This window comes from Camellia sinensis, chromosome 14, assembly GCF_055761805.1.
Source record: "Camellia sinensis isolate YWXY chromosome 14, ASM5576180v1, whole genome shotgun sequence".
NCBI lineage: Eukaryota > Viridiplantae > Streptophyta > Magnoliopsida > Ericales > Theaceae > Camellia > Camellia sinensis.
In genome coordinates this window covers 103,880,439-103,889,912 of record NC_138974.1, presented here as the reverse complement: position 1 = coordinate 103,889,912, position 9,474 = coordinate 103,880,439, and the positions used below count along the sequence as shown (strand labels likewise).

Below are 9,474 nucleotides of genomic sequence, written 5' to 3'. Positions count from 1 at the left end.
GGGAAAAAAAAAAGGGGGGGGGGTGGTGGAAAAAGGGACAAAAGGGGTGCAACACGAGGACTTCCCAGGGGGTCACCCATCCTAGTACTACTCTCGCCCAAGCACGCTTAACTGCGGAGTTCTGATGGGATCCGGTGCATTAGTGCTGGTATGATCGCACCCGAAGATTAACCGCGACTTTATTGTTTTAAGCAGTAGACGGGGAAAAAAATGAAATTGAATGGAACAGGATAATCTGGAAATGGTTTAAAAGGGAGAAATTGTCGAAAAGGTGGCGAAGGCGATTGAATGGGCTAAAAATCGGACAGGCTGTCCGGGGAAAAAAAAAAGGGGGGGGGGTGGTGGAAAAAGGGACAAAAGGGGTGCAACACGAGGACTTCCCAGGGGGTCACCCATCCTAGTACTACTCTCGCCCAAGCACGCTTAACTGCGGAGTTCTGATGGGATCCGGTGCATTAGTGCTGGTATGATCGCACCCGAAGATTAACCGCGACTTTATTGTTTTAAGCAGTAGACGGGGAAAAAAATGAAATTGAATGGAACAGGATAATCTGGAAATGGTTTAAAAGGGAGAAATTGTCGAAAAGGAGGCGAAGGCGATTGAATGGGCTAAAAATCGGACAGGCTGTCCGGGGAAAAAAAAAAGGGGGGGGGGGTGGTGGAAAAAGGGACAAAAGGGGTGCAACACGAGGACTTCCCAGGGGGTCACCCATCCTAGTACTACTCTCGCCCAAGCACGCTTAACTGCGGAGTTCTGATGGGATCCGGTGCATTTGTGCTGGTATGATCGCACCCGAAGATTAACCGCGACTTTATTGTTTTAAGCAGTAGACGGGGAAAAAAATGAAATTGAATGGAACAGGATAATCTGGAAATGGTTTAAAAGGGAGAAATTGTCGAAAAGGAGGCGAAGGCGATTGAATGGGCTAAAAATCGGACAGGCTGTCCGGGGAAAAAAAAAGGGGGGGGGGGTGGTGGAAAAAGGGACAAAAGGGGTGCAACACGAGGACTTCCCAGGGGGTCACCCATCCTCGTACTACTCTCGCCCAAGCACGCTTAACTGCAGAGTTCTGATGGGATCCGGTGCATTAGTGCTGGTATGATCGCACCCGAAGATTAACCGCGACTTTATTGTTTTAAGCAGTAGACGGGGAAAAAAATGAAATTGAATGGAACAGGATAATCTGGAAATGGTTTAAAAGGGAGAAATTGTCGAAAAGGAGGCGAAGGCGATTGAATGGGCTAAAAATCGGACAGGCTGTCCGGGGAAAAAAAAAAGGGGGGGGTGGTGGAAAAAGGGACAAAAGGGGTGCAACACGAGGACTTCCCAGGGGGTCACCCATCCTAGTACTACTCTCGCCCAAGCACGCTTAACTGCGGAGTTCTGATGGGATCCGGTGCATTAGTGCTGGTATGATCGCACCCGAAGATTAACCGCGACTTTGTTGTTTTAAGCAGTAGACGGGGAAAAAAATGAAATTGAATGGAACAGGATAATCTGGAAATGGTTTAAAACGGAGAAATTGTCGAAAAGGAGGCGAAGGCGATTGAATGGGCTAAAAATCGGACAGGCTGTCCGGGTAAAAAAAAAAGGGACAAAAGGGGTGCAACACGAGGACTTCCCAGGGGGTCACCCATCCTAGTACTACTCTCGCCCAAGCACGCTTAACTGCGGAGTTCTGATGGGATCCGATGCATTAGTGCTGGTATGATCGCACCCGAAGATTAACCGCGACTTTATTGTTTTAAGCAGTAGACGGGGAAAAAAATGAAATTGAATGGAACAGGATAATCTGGAAATGGTTTAAAAGGGAGAAATTGTCGAAAAGGAGGCGAAGGCGATTGAATGGGCTAAAAATCGGACAGGCTGTCCGGGGAAAAAAAAAAGGGGGGGGGGGGTGTTGGAAAAAGGGACAAAAGGGGTGCAACACGAGGACTTCCCAGGGGGTCACCCATCCTAGTACTACTCTCGCCCAAGCACGCTTAACTGCGGAGTTCTGATGGGATCCGATGCATTAGTGCTGGTATGATCGCACCCGAAGATTAACCGCGACTTTATTGTTTTAAGTAGTAGACGGGGAAAAAAATGAAATTGAATGGAACAGGATAATCTGGAAATGGTTTAAAAGGGAGAAATTGTCGAAAAGGAGGCGAAGGCGATTGAATGGGCTAAAAATCGGACAGGCTGTCCGGGGAAAAAAAAAAGGGGGGGGGGGTCGTGGAAAAAGGGACAAAAGGGGTGCAACACGAGGACTTCCCAGGGGGTCACCCATCCTAGTACTACTCTCGCCCAAGCACGCTTAACTGCAGAGTTCTGATGGGATCCGGTGCATTAGTGCTGGTATGATCGCACCCGAAGATTAACCGCGACTTTATTGTTTTAAGCAGTAGACGGGGAAAAAAATGAAATTGAATGGAACAGGATAATCTGGAAATGGTTTAAAAGGGAGAAATTGTCGAAAAGGAGGCGAAGGCGATTGAATGGGCTAAAAATCGGACAGGCTGTCCGGGGAAAAAAAAAGGGGGGGGTGGTGGAAAAAGGGACAAAAGGGGTGCAACACGAGGACTTCCCAGGGGGTCACCCATCCTAGTACTACTCTCGCCCAAGCACGCTTAACTGCGGAGTTCTGATGGGATCCGGTGCATTAGTGCTAGTATGATCGCACCCGAAGATTAACCGCGACTTTATTGTTTTAAGCAGTAGACGGGGAAAAAAATGAAATTGAATGGAACAGGATAATCTGGAAATTGTTTAAAAGGGAGAAATTGTCGAAAAGGAGGCGAAGGCGATTGAATGGGCTAAAAATCGGACAGGCTGTCCGGGGAAAAAAAAAAAGGGGGGGGGGTGGTGGAAAAAGGGACAAAAGGGGTGCAACACGAGGACTTCCCAGGGGGTCACCCATCCTAGTACTACTCTCGCCCAAGCACGCTTAACTGCGGAGTTCTGATGGGATCCGGTGCATTAGTGCTGGTATGATCGCACCCGAAGATTAACCGCGACTTTATTGTTTTAAGCAGTAGACGGGGAAAAAAATGAAATTGAATGGAACGGGATAATCTGGAAATTGTTTAAAAGGGAGAAATTGTCGAAAAGGAGGCGAAGGCGATTGAATGGGCTAAAAATCGGACAGGCTGTCCGGAGAAAAAAAAAGGGGGGGGGGGGGTGGTGGAAAAAGGGACAAAAGGGGTGCAACACGAGGACTTCCCAGGGGGTCACCCATCCTAGTACTACTCTCGCCCAAGCACGCTTAACTGCGGAGTTCTGATGGGATCCGGTGCATTAGTGCTGGTATGATCGCACCCGAAGATTAACCGCGACTTTATTGTTTTAAGCAGTAGACGGGGAAAAAAATGAAATTGAATGGAACAGGATAATCTGGAAATGGTTTAAAAGGGAGAAATTGTCGAAAAGGAGGCGAAGGCGATTGAATGGGCTAAAAATCGGACAGGCTGTCCGGGGAAAAAAAAAAGGGGGGGGGGTGGTGGAAAAAGGGACAAAAGGGGTGCAACACGAGGACTTCCCAGGGGGTCACCCATCCTAGTACTACTCTCGCCCAAGCACGCTTAACTGCGGAGTTCTGATGGGATCCGATGCATTAGTGCTGGTATGATCGCACCCGAAGATTAACCGCGACTTTATTGTTTTAAGCAGTAGACGGGGAAAAAAATGAAATTGAATGGAATAGGATAATCTGGAAATGGTTTAAAAGGGAGAAATTGTCGAAAAGGAGGCGAAGGCGATTGAATGGGCTAAAAATCGGACAGGCTGTCCGGGGAAAAAAAAAAGGGGGGGGGTGGTGGAAAAAGGGACAAAAGGGGTGCAACACGAGGACTTCCCAGGGGGTCACCCATCCTAGTACTACTCTCGCCCAAGCACGCTTAACTGCGGAGTTCTGATGGGATCCGGTGCATTAGTGCTGGTATGATCGCACCCGAAGATTAACCGCGACTTTATTGTTTTAAGCAGTAGACGGGGAAAAAAATGAAATTGAATGGAACAGGATAAACTGGAAATGGTTTAAAAGGGAGAAATTGTCGAAAAGAAGGCGAAGGCGATTGAATGGGCTAAAAATCGGACAGGCTGTCCGGGGAAAAAAAAAAGGGGGGGGGGGGTGGTGGAAAAAGGGACAAAAGGGGTGCAACACGAGGACTTCCCAGGGGGTCACCCATCCTAGTACTACTCTCGCCCAAGCACGCTTAACTGCGGATTTCTGATGGGATCCGGTGCATTAGTGCTGGTATGATCGCACCCGAAGATTAACCGCGACTTTATTGTTTTAAGCAGTAGACGGGGAAAAAAATGAAATTGAATGGAACAGGATAATCTGGAAATGGTTTAAAAGGGAGAAATTGTCGAAAAGGAGGCGAAGGCGATTGAATGTGCTAAAAATCGGACAGGCTGTCCGGGGAAAAAAAAAAGGGGGGGGGGGTGGTGGAAAAAGGGACAAAAGGGGTGCAACACGAGGACTTCCCAGGGGGTCACCCATCCTAGTACTACTCTCGCCCAAGCACGCTTAACTGCGGAGTTCTGATGGGATCCGGTGCATTAGTGCTGGTATGATCGCACCCGAAGATTAACCGCGACTTTATTGTTTTAAGCAGTAGACGGGGAAAAAAATGAAATTGAATGGAACAGGATAATCTGGAAATGGTTTAAAAGGGAGAAATTGTCGAAAAGGAGGCGAAGGCGATTGAATGGGCTAAAAATCGGACAGGCTGTCCGGGGAAAAAAAAAAGGGGGGGGGGTGGTGGAAAAAGGGACAAAAGGGGTGCAACACGAGGACTTCCCAGGGGGTCACCCATCCTAGTACTACTCTCGCCCAAGCACGCTTAACTGCGGAGTTCTGATGGGATCCGGTGCATTAGTGCTGGTATGATCGCACCCGAAGATTAACCGCGACTTTATTGTTTTAAGCAGTAGACGGGGAAGAAAATGAAATTGAATGGAACAGGATAATCTGGAAATGGTTTAAAAGGGAGAAATTGTCGAAAAGGAGGCGAAGGCGATTGAATGGGCTAAAAATCGGACAGGCTGTCCGGGGAAAAAAAAAGGGGGGGGGGGTGGTGGAAAAAGGGACAAAAGGGGTGCAACACGAGGACTTCCCAGGGGGTCACCCATCCTAGTACTACTCTCGCCCAAGCACGCTTAACTGCGGAGTTCTGATGGGATCCGATGCGTTAGTGCTGGTATGATCGCACCCGAAGATTAACCGCGACTTTATTGTTTTAAGCAGTAGACGGGGAAAAAAATGAAATTGAATGGAACAGGATAATCTGGAAATGGTTTAAAAGGGAGAAATTGTCGAAAAGGAGGAGAAGGCGATTGAATGGGCTAAAAATCGGACAGGCTGTCCGGGGAAAAAAAAAAGGGGGTGGGGGTGGTGGAAAAATGGACAAAAGGGGTGCAACACGAGGACTTCCCAGGGGGTCACCCATCCTAGTACTACTCTCGCCCAAGCACGCTTAACTGCGGAGTTCTGATGGGATCCGGTGCATTAGTGCTGGTATGATCGCACCCGAAGATTAACCGCGACTTTATTGTTTTAAGCAGTAGACGGGGAAAAAAATGAAATTGAATGGAACAGGATAATCTGGAAATGGTTTAAAAGGGAGAAATTGTCGAAAAGGAGGCGAAGGCGATTGAATGGGCTAAAAATCAGACAGGCTGTCCGGGGAAAAAAAAAAGGGGGGGTGGTGGAAAAAGGGACAAAAGGGGTGCAACACGAGGACTTCCCAGGGGGTCACCCATCCTAGTACTACTCTCGCCCAAGCACGCTTAACTGCGGAGTTCTGATGGGATCCGGTGCATTAGTGCTGGTATGATCGCACCCGAAGATTAACCGCGACTTTATTGTTTTAAGCAGTAGACGGGGAAAAAAATGAAATTGAATGGAACAGGATAATCTGGAAATGGTTTAAAAGGGAGAAATTGTCGAAAAGGAGGCGAAGGCGATTGAATGGGCTAAAAATCGGACAGGCTGTCCGGGGGAAAAAAAAAGGGGGGGGGGTGGTGGAAAAAGGGACAAAAGGGGTGCAACACGAGGACTTCCCAGGGGGTCACCCATCCTAGTACTACTCTCGCCCAAGCACGCTTAACTGCGGAGTTCTGATGGGATCCGGTGCATTAGTGCTGGTATGATCGCACCCGAAGATTAACCGCGACTTTATTGTTTTAAGCAGTAGACGGGGAAAAAAATGAAATTGAATGGAACAGGATAATCTGGAAATGGTTTAAAAGGGAGAAATTGTCGAAAAGGAGGCGAAGGCGATTGAATGGGCTAAAAATCGGACAGGCTGTCCGGGGAAAAAAAAAAGGGGGGGGGGGTGGTGGAAAAAGGGACAAAAGGGGTGCAACACGAGGACTTCCCAGGGGGTCACCCATCCTAGTACTACTCTCGCCCAAGCACGCTTAACTGCGGAGTTCTGATGGGATCCGGTGCATTAGTGCTGGTATGATCGCACCCGAAGATTAACCGCGACTTTATTGTTTTAAGCAGTAGACGGGGAAAAAAATGAAATTGAATGGAACAGGATAAACTGGAAATGGTTTAAAAGGGAGAAATTGTCGAAAAGAAGGCGAAGGCGATTGAATGGGCTAAAAATCGGACAGGCTGTCCGGGGAAAAAAAAAAGGGGGGGGGTGGTGGAAAAAGGGACAAAAGGGGTGCAACACGAGGACTTCCCAGGGGGTCACCCATCCTAGTACTACTCTCGCCCAAGCACGCTTAACTGCGGAGTTCTGATGGGATCCGGTGCATTAGTGCTGGTATGATCGCAGCCGAAGATTAACCGCGACTTTATTGTTTTAAGCAGTAGACGGGGAAAAAAATGAAATTGAATGGAACAGGATAATCTGGAAATGGTTTAAAAGGGAGAAATTGTCGAAAAGGAGGCGAAGGCGATTGAATGGGCTAAAAATCGGACAGGCTGTCCGGGGAAAAAAAAAGGGGGGGGGGTGGTGGAAAAAGGGACAAAAGGGGTGCAACACGAGGACTTCCCAGGGGGTCACCCATCCTAGTACTACTCTCGCCCAAGCACGCTTAACTGCGGAGTTCTGATGGGATCCGGTGCATTAGTGCTGGTATGATCGCACCCGAAGATTAATCGCGACTTTAATGTTTTAAGCAGTAGACGGGGAAAAAAATGAAATTGAATGGAACAGGATAATCTGGAAATGGTTTAAAAGGGAGAAATTGTCGAAAAGGAGGCGAAGGCGATTGAATGGGCTAAAAATCGGACAGGCTGTCCGGGGAAAAAAAAAAAGGGGGAGGGGGTGGTGGAAAAAGGGACAAAAGGGGTGCAACACGAGGACTTCCCAGGGGGTCACCCATCCTAGTACTACTCTCGCCCAAGCACGCTTAACTGCGGAGTTCTGATGGGATCCGATGCATTAGTGCTGGTATGATCGCACCCGAAGATTAACCGCGACTTTATTGTTTTAAGCAGTAGACGGGGAAAAAAATGAAATTGAATGGAACAGGATAATCTGGAAATGGTTTAAAAGGGAGAAATTGTCGAAAAGGAGGCGAAGGCGATTGAATGGGCTAAAAATCGGACAGGCTGTCCGGGGAAAAAAAAAAGGGGGGGGGGCGTGGTGGAAAAAGGGACAAAAGGGGTGCAACACGAGGACTTCCCAGGGGGTCACCCATCCTAGTACTACTCTCGCCCAAGCACGCTTAACTGCGGAGTTCTGATGGGATCCGGTGCATTAGTGCTGGTATGATCGCACCCGAAGATTAACCGCGACTTTATTGTTTTAAGCAGTAGACGGGGAAAAAAATGAAATTGAATGGAACAGGATAATCTGGAAATGGTTTAAAAGGGAGAAATTGTCGAAAAGGAGGCGAAGGCGATTGAATGGGCTAAAAATCAGACAGGCTGTCCGGGGAAAAAAAAAAGGGGGGGGTGGTGGAAAAAGGGACAAAAGGGGTGCAACACGAGGACTTCCCAGGGGGTCACCCATCCTAGTACTACTCTCGCCCAAGCACGCTTAACTGCGGAGTTCTGATGGGATCCGGTGCATTAGTGCTGGTATGATCGCACCCGAAGATTAACCGCGACTTTATTGTTTTAAGCAGTAGACGGGGAAAAAAATGAAATTGAATGGAACAGGATAATCTGGAAATGGTTTAAAAGGGAGAAATTGTCGAAAAGGAGGCGAAGGTGATTGAATGGGCTAAAAATCGGACAGGCTGTCCGGGGAAAAAAAAAGGGGGGGGGTGTTGGAAAAAGGACAAAAGGGGTGCAACACGAGGACTTCCCAGGGGGTCACCCATCCTAGTACTACTCTCGCCCAAGCACGCTTTACTGCGGAGTTCTGATGGGATCCGGTGCATTAGTGCTGGTATGATCGCACCGAAGATTAACCGCAACTTTATTGTTTTAAGCAGTAGACGGGGAAAAAAATGAAATTGAATGGAACAGGATAATCTGGAAATGGTTTAAAAGGGAGAAATTGTCGAAAAGGAGGCGAAGGCGATTGAATGGGCTAAAAATCGGACAGGCTGTCCGGGGGAAAAAAAAAGGGGGGGGGTGGAAAAAGGGACAAAAGGGGTGCAACACGAGGACTTCCCAGGGGGTCACCCATCCTAGTACTACTCTCGCCCAAGCACGCTTAACTGCGGAGTTTTGATGGGATCCGGTGCATTAGTGCTGGTATGATCGCACCCGAAGATTAACCGCGACTTTATTGTTTTAAGCAGTAGACGGGGAAAAAAATGAAATTGAATGGAACAGGATAATCTGGAAATGGTTTAAAAGGGAGAAATTGTCGAAAAGGAGGCGAAGGCGATTGAATGGGCTAAAAATCGGACAGGCTGTCCGGGGAAAAAAAAAGGGGGGGGGGGGTGGTGGAAAAAGGGACAAAAGGGGTGCAACACGAGGACTTCCCAGGGGGTCACCCATCCTAGTACTACTCTTGCCCAAGCACGCTTAACTGCGGAGTTCTGATGGGATCCGGTGCATTAGTGCTGGTATGATCGCACCCGAAGATTAACCGCGACTTTATTGTTTTAAGCAGTAGACGGGGAAAAAAATGAAATTGAATGGAACAGGATAATCTGGAAATGGTTTAAAAGGGAGAAATTGTCGAAAAGGAGGCGAAGGCGATTGAATGGGCTAAAAATCGGACAGGCTGTCCGGGGAAAAAAAAAAGGGGGGGGTGTTGGAAAAAGGGACAAAAGGGGTGCAACACGAGGACTTCCCAGGGGGTCACCCATCCTAGTACTACTCTCGCCCAAGCACGCTTAACTACGGAGTTCTGATGGGATCCGATGCATTAGTGATGGTATGATCGCACCCGAAGATTAACCGCGACTTTATTGTTTTAAGTAGTAGACGAGGAAAAAAATGAAATTGAATGGAACAGGATAATCTGGAAATGGTTTAAAAGGGAGAAATTGTCGAAAAGGAGGCGAAGGCGATTGAATGGGCTAAAAATCGGACAGGCTGTCCGGGGAAAAAAAAAGGGGGGGGG

The 9,474-nt window shown here is 48.1% G+C and overlaps 30 non-coding genes across 30 annotated transcripts; all 30 read right to left on the bottom strand.

The window, feature by feature from the left end:
- Positions 1 to 43: 43 nt before the first annotated feature.
- On the bottom strand, positions 44 to 162 carry LOC145811181 (5S ribosomal RNA). The gene has a single exon (XR_014354730.1). It is a non-coding gene; the product is annotated as a 5S ribosomal RNA (ribosomal RNA).
- Positions 163 to 359: 197 nt separating this feature from the next.
- LOC145811170 (5S ribosomal RNA) lies at positions 360 to 478 on the bottom strand. The gene has a single exon (XR_014354719.1). It is a non-coding gene; the product is annotated as a 5S ribosomal RNA (ribosomal RNA).
- A 198-nt stretch (positions 479 to 676) lies between these two features.
- Positions 677 to 795, bottom strand: LOC145809139 (5S ribosomal RNA). Its single transcript, XR_014352633.1, has one exon. It is a non-coding gene; the product is annotated as a 5S ribosomal RNA (ribosomal RNA).
- Positions 796 to 992: 197 nt separating this feature from the next.
- LOC145810422 (5S ribosomal RNA) lies at positions 993 to 1,111 on the bottom strand. Its single transcript, XR_014353990.1, has one exon. It is a non-coding gene; the product is annotated as a 5S ribosomal RNA (ribosomal RNA).
- Positions 1,112 to 1,306: 195 nt separating this feature from the next.
- LOC145811158 (5S ribosomal RNA) lies at positions 1,307 to 1,425 on the bottom strand. Its single transcript, XR_014354708.1, has one exon. It is a non-coding gene; the product is annotated as a 5S ribosomal RNA (ribosomal RNA).
- Positions 1,426 to 1,601: 176 nt separating this feature from the next.
- LOC145809600 (5S ribosomal RNA) lies at positions 1,602 to 1,720 on the bottom strand. Its single transcript, XR_014353161.1, has one exon. It is a non-coding gene; the product is annotated as a 5S ribosomal RNA (ribosomal RNA).
- A 199-nt stretch (positions 1,721 to 1,919) lies between these two features.
- On the bottom strand, positions 1,920 to 2,038 carry LOC145809599 (5S ribosomal RNA). Its single transcript, XR_014353160.1, has one exon. It is a non-coding gene; the product is annotated as a 5S ribosomal RNA (ribosomal RNA).
- Positions 2,039 to 2,236: 198 nt separating this feature from the next.
- Positions 2,237 to 2,355, bottom strand: LOC145809377 (5S ribosomal RNA). Its single transcript, XR_014352913.1, has one exon. It is a non-coding gene; the product is annotated as a 5S ribosomal RNA (ribosomal RNA).
- Positions 2,356 to 2,549: 194 nt separating this feature from the next.
- LOC145809357 (5S ribosomal RNA) lies at positions 2,550 to 2,668 on the bottom strand. Its single transcript, XR_014352889.1, has one exon. It is a non-coding gene; the product is annotated as a 5S ribosomal RNA (ribosomal RNA).
- Positions 2,669 to 2,866: 198 nt separating this feature from the next.
- On the bottom strand, positions 2,867 to 2,985 carry LOC145811147 (5S ribosomal RNA). The gene has a single exon (XR_014354697.1). It is a non-coding gene; the product is annotated as a 5S ribosomal RNA (ribosomal RNA).
- A 199-nt stretch (positions 2,986 to 3,184) lies between these two features.
- LOC145811135 (5S ribosomal RNA) lies at positions 3,185 to 3,303 on the bottom strand. The gene has a single exon (XR_014354685.1). It is a non-coding gene; the product is annotated as a 5S ribosomal RNA (ribosomal RNA).
- A 197-nt stretch (positions 3,304 to 3,500) lies between these two features.
- LOC145809598 (5S ribosomal RNA) lies at positions 3,501 to 3,619 on the bottom strand. Its single transcript, XR_014353159.1, has one exon. It is a non-coding gene; the product is annotated as a 5S ribosomal RNA (ribosomal RNA).
- A 196-nt stretch (positions 3,620 to 3,815) lies between these two features.
- LOC145811124 (5S ribosomal RNA) lies at positions 3,816 to 3,934 on the bottom strand. Its single transcript, XR_014354675.1, has one exon. It is a non-coding gene; the product is annotated as a 5S ribosomal RNA (ribosomal RNA).
- Positions 3,935 to 4,133: 199 nt separating this feature from the next.
- LOC145809866 (5S ribosomal RNA) lies at positions 4,134 to 4,252 on the bottom strand. The gene has a single exon (XR_014353434.1). It is a non-coding gene; the product is annotated as a 5S ribosomal RNA (ribosomal RNA).
- Positions 4,253 to 4,450: 198 nt separating this feature from the next.
- LOC145811112 (5S ribosomal RNA) lies at positions 4,451 to 4,569 on the bottom strand. Its single transcript, XR_014354664.1, has one exon. It is a non-coding gene; the product is annotated as a 5S ribosomal RNA (ribosomal RNA).
- Positions 4,570 to 4,766: 197 nt separating this feature from the next.
- Positions 4,767 to 4,885, bottom strand: LOC145811101 (5S ribosomal RNA). Its single transcript, XR_014354653.1, has one exon. It is a non-coding gene; the product is annotated as a 5S ribosomal RNA (ribosomal RNA).
- A 197-nt stretch (positions 4,886 to 5,082) lies between these two features.
- Positions 5,083 to 5,201, bottom strand: LOC145809700 (5S ribosomal RNA). Its single transcript, XR_014353262.1, has one exon. It is a non-coding gene; the product is annotated as a 5S ribosomal RNA (ribosomal RNA).
- A 198-nt stretch (positions 5,202 to 5,399) lies between these two features.
- LOC145811090 (5S ribosomal RNA) lies at positions 5,400 to 5,518 on the bottom strand. The gene has a single exon (XR_014354642.1). It is a non-coding gene; the product is annotated as a 5S ribosomal RNA (ribosomal RNA).
- A 194-nt stretch (positions 5,519 to 5,712) lies between these two features.
- LOC145811080 (5S ribosomal RNA) lies at positions 5,713 to 5,831 on the bottom strand. Its single transcript, XR_014354632.1, has one exon. It is a non-coding gene; the product is annotated as a 5S ribosomal RNA (ribosomal RNA).
- A 197-nt stretch (positions 5,832 to 6,028) lies between these two features.
- LOC145811072 (5S ribosomal RNA) lies at positions 6,029 to 6,147 on the bottom strand. The gene has a single exon (XR_014354624.1). It is a non-coding gene; the product is annotated as a 5S ribosomal RNA (ribosomal RNA).
- Positions 6,148 to 6,345: 198 nt separating this feature from the next.
- Positions 6,346 to 6,464, bottom strand: LOC145811061 (5S ribosomal RNA). The gene has a single exon (XR_014354613.1). It is a non-coding gene; the product is annotated as a 5S ribosomal RNA (ribosomal RNA).
- A 196-nt stretch (positions 6,465 to 6,660) lies between these two features.
- LOC145809711 (5S ribosomal RNA) lies at positions 6,661 to 6,779 on the bottom strand. Its single transcript, XR_014353273.1, has one exon. It is a non-coding gene; the product is annotated as a 5S ribosomal RNA (ribosomal RNA).
- Positions 6,780 to 6,975: 196 nt separating this feature from the next.
- LOC145811052 (5S ribosomal RNA) lies at positions 6,976 to 7,094 on the bottom strand. Its single transcript, XR_014354603.1, has one exon. It is a non-coding gene; the product is annotated as a 5S ribosomal RNA (ribosomal RNA).
- A 199-nt stretch (positions 7,095 to 7,293) lies between these two features.
- On the bottom strand, positions 7,294 to 7,412 carry LOC145809597 (5S ribosomal RNA). The gene has a single exon (XR_014353158.1). It is a non-coding gene; the product is annotated as a 5S ribosomal RNA (ribosomal RNA).
- A 199-nt stretch (positions 7,413 to 7,611) lies between these two features.
- Positions 7,612 to 7,730, bottom strand: LOC145811042 (5S ribosomal RNA). The gene has a single exon (XR_014354592.1). It is a non-coding gene; the product is annotated as a 5S ribosomal RNA (ribosomal RNA).
- Positions 7,731 to 7,925: 195 nt separating this feature from the next.
- Positions 7,926 to 8,044, bottom strand: LOC145811032 (5S ribosomal RNA). Its single transcript, XR_014354582.1, has one exon. It is a non-coding gene; the product is annotated as a 5S ribosomal RNA (ribosomal RNA).
- Positions 8,045 to 8,238: 194 nt separating this feature from the next.
- On the bottom strand, positions 8,239 to 8,357 carry LOC145810349 (5S ribosomal RNA). Its single transcript, XR_014353923.1, has one exon. It is a non-coding gene; the product is annotated as a 5S ribosomal RNA (ribosomal RNA).
- Positions 8,358 to 8,549: 192 nt separating this feature from the next.
- Positions 8,550 to 8,668, bottom strand: LOC145810050 (5S ribosomal RNA). Its single transcript, XR_014353617.1, has one exon. It is a non-coding gene; the product is annotated as a 5S ribosomal RNA (ribosomal RNA).
- A 198-nt stretch (positions 8,669 to 8,866) lies between these two features.
- Positions 8,867 to 8,985, bottom strand: LOC145809693 (5S ribosomal RNA). Its single transcript, XR_014353255.1, has one exon. It is a non-coding gene; the product is annotated as a 5S ribosomal RNA (ribosomal RNA).
- Positions 8,986 to 9,180: 195 nt separating this feature from the next.
- On the bottom strand, positions 9,181 to 9,299 carry LOC145810826 (5S ribosomal RNA). Its single transcript, XR_014354381.1, has one exon. It is a non-coding gene; the product is annotated as a 5S ribosomal RNA (ribosomal RNA).
- Between the last annotated feature and the right edge of the window lie 175 nt (positions 9,300 to 9,474).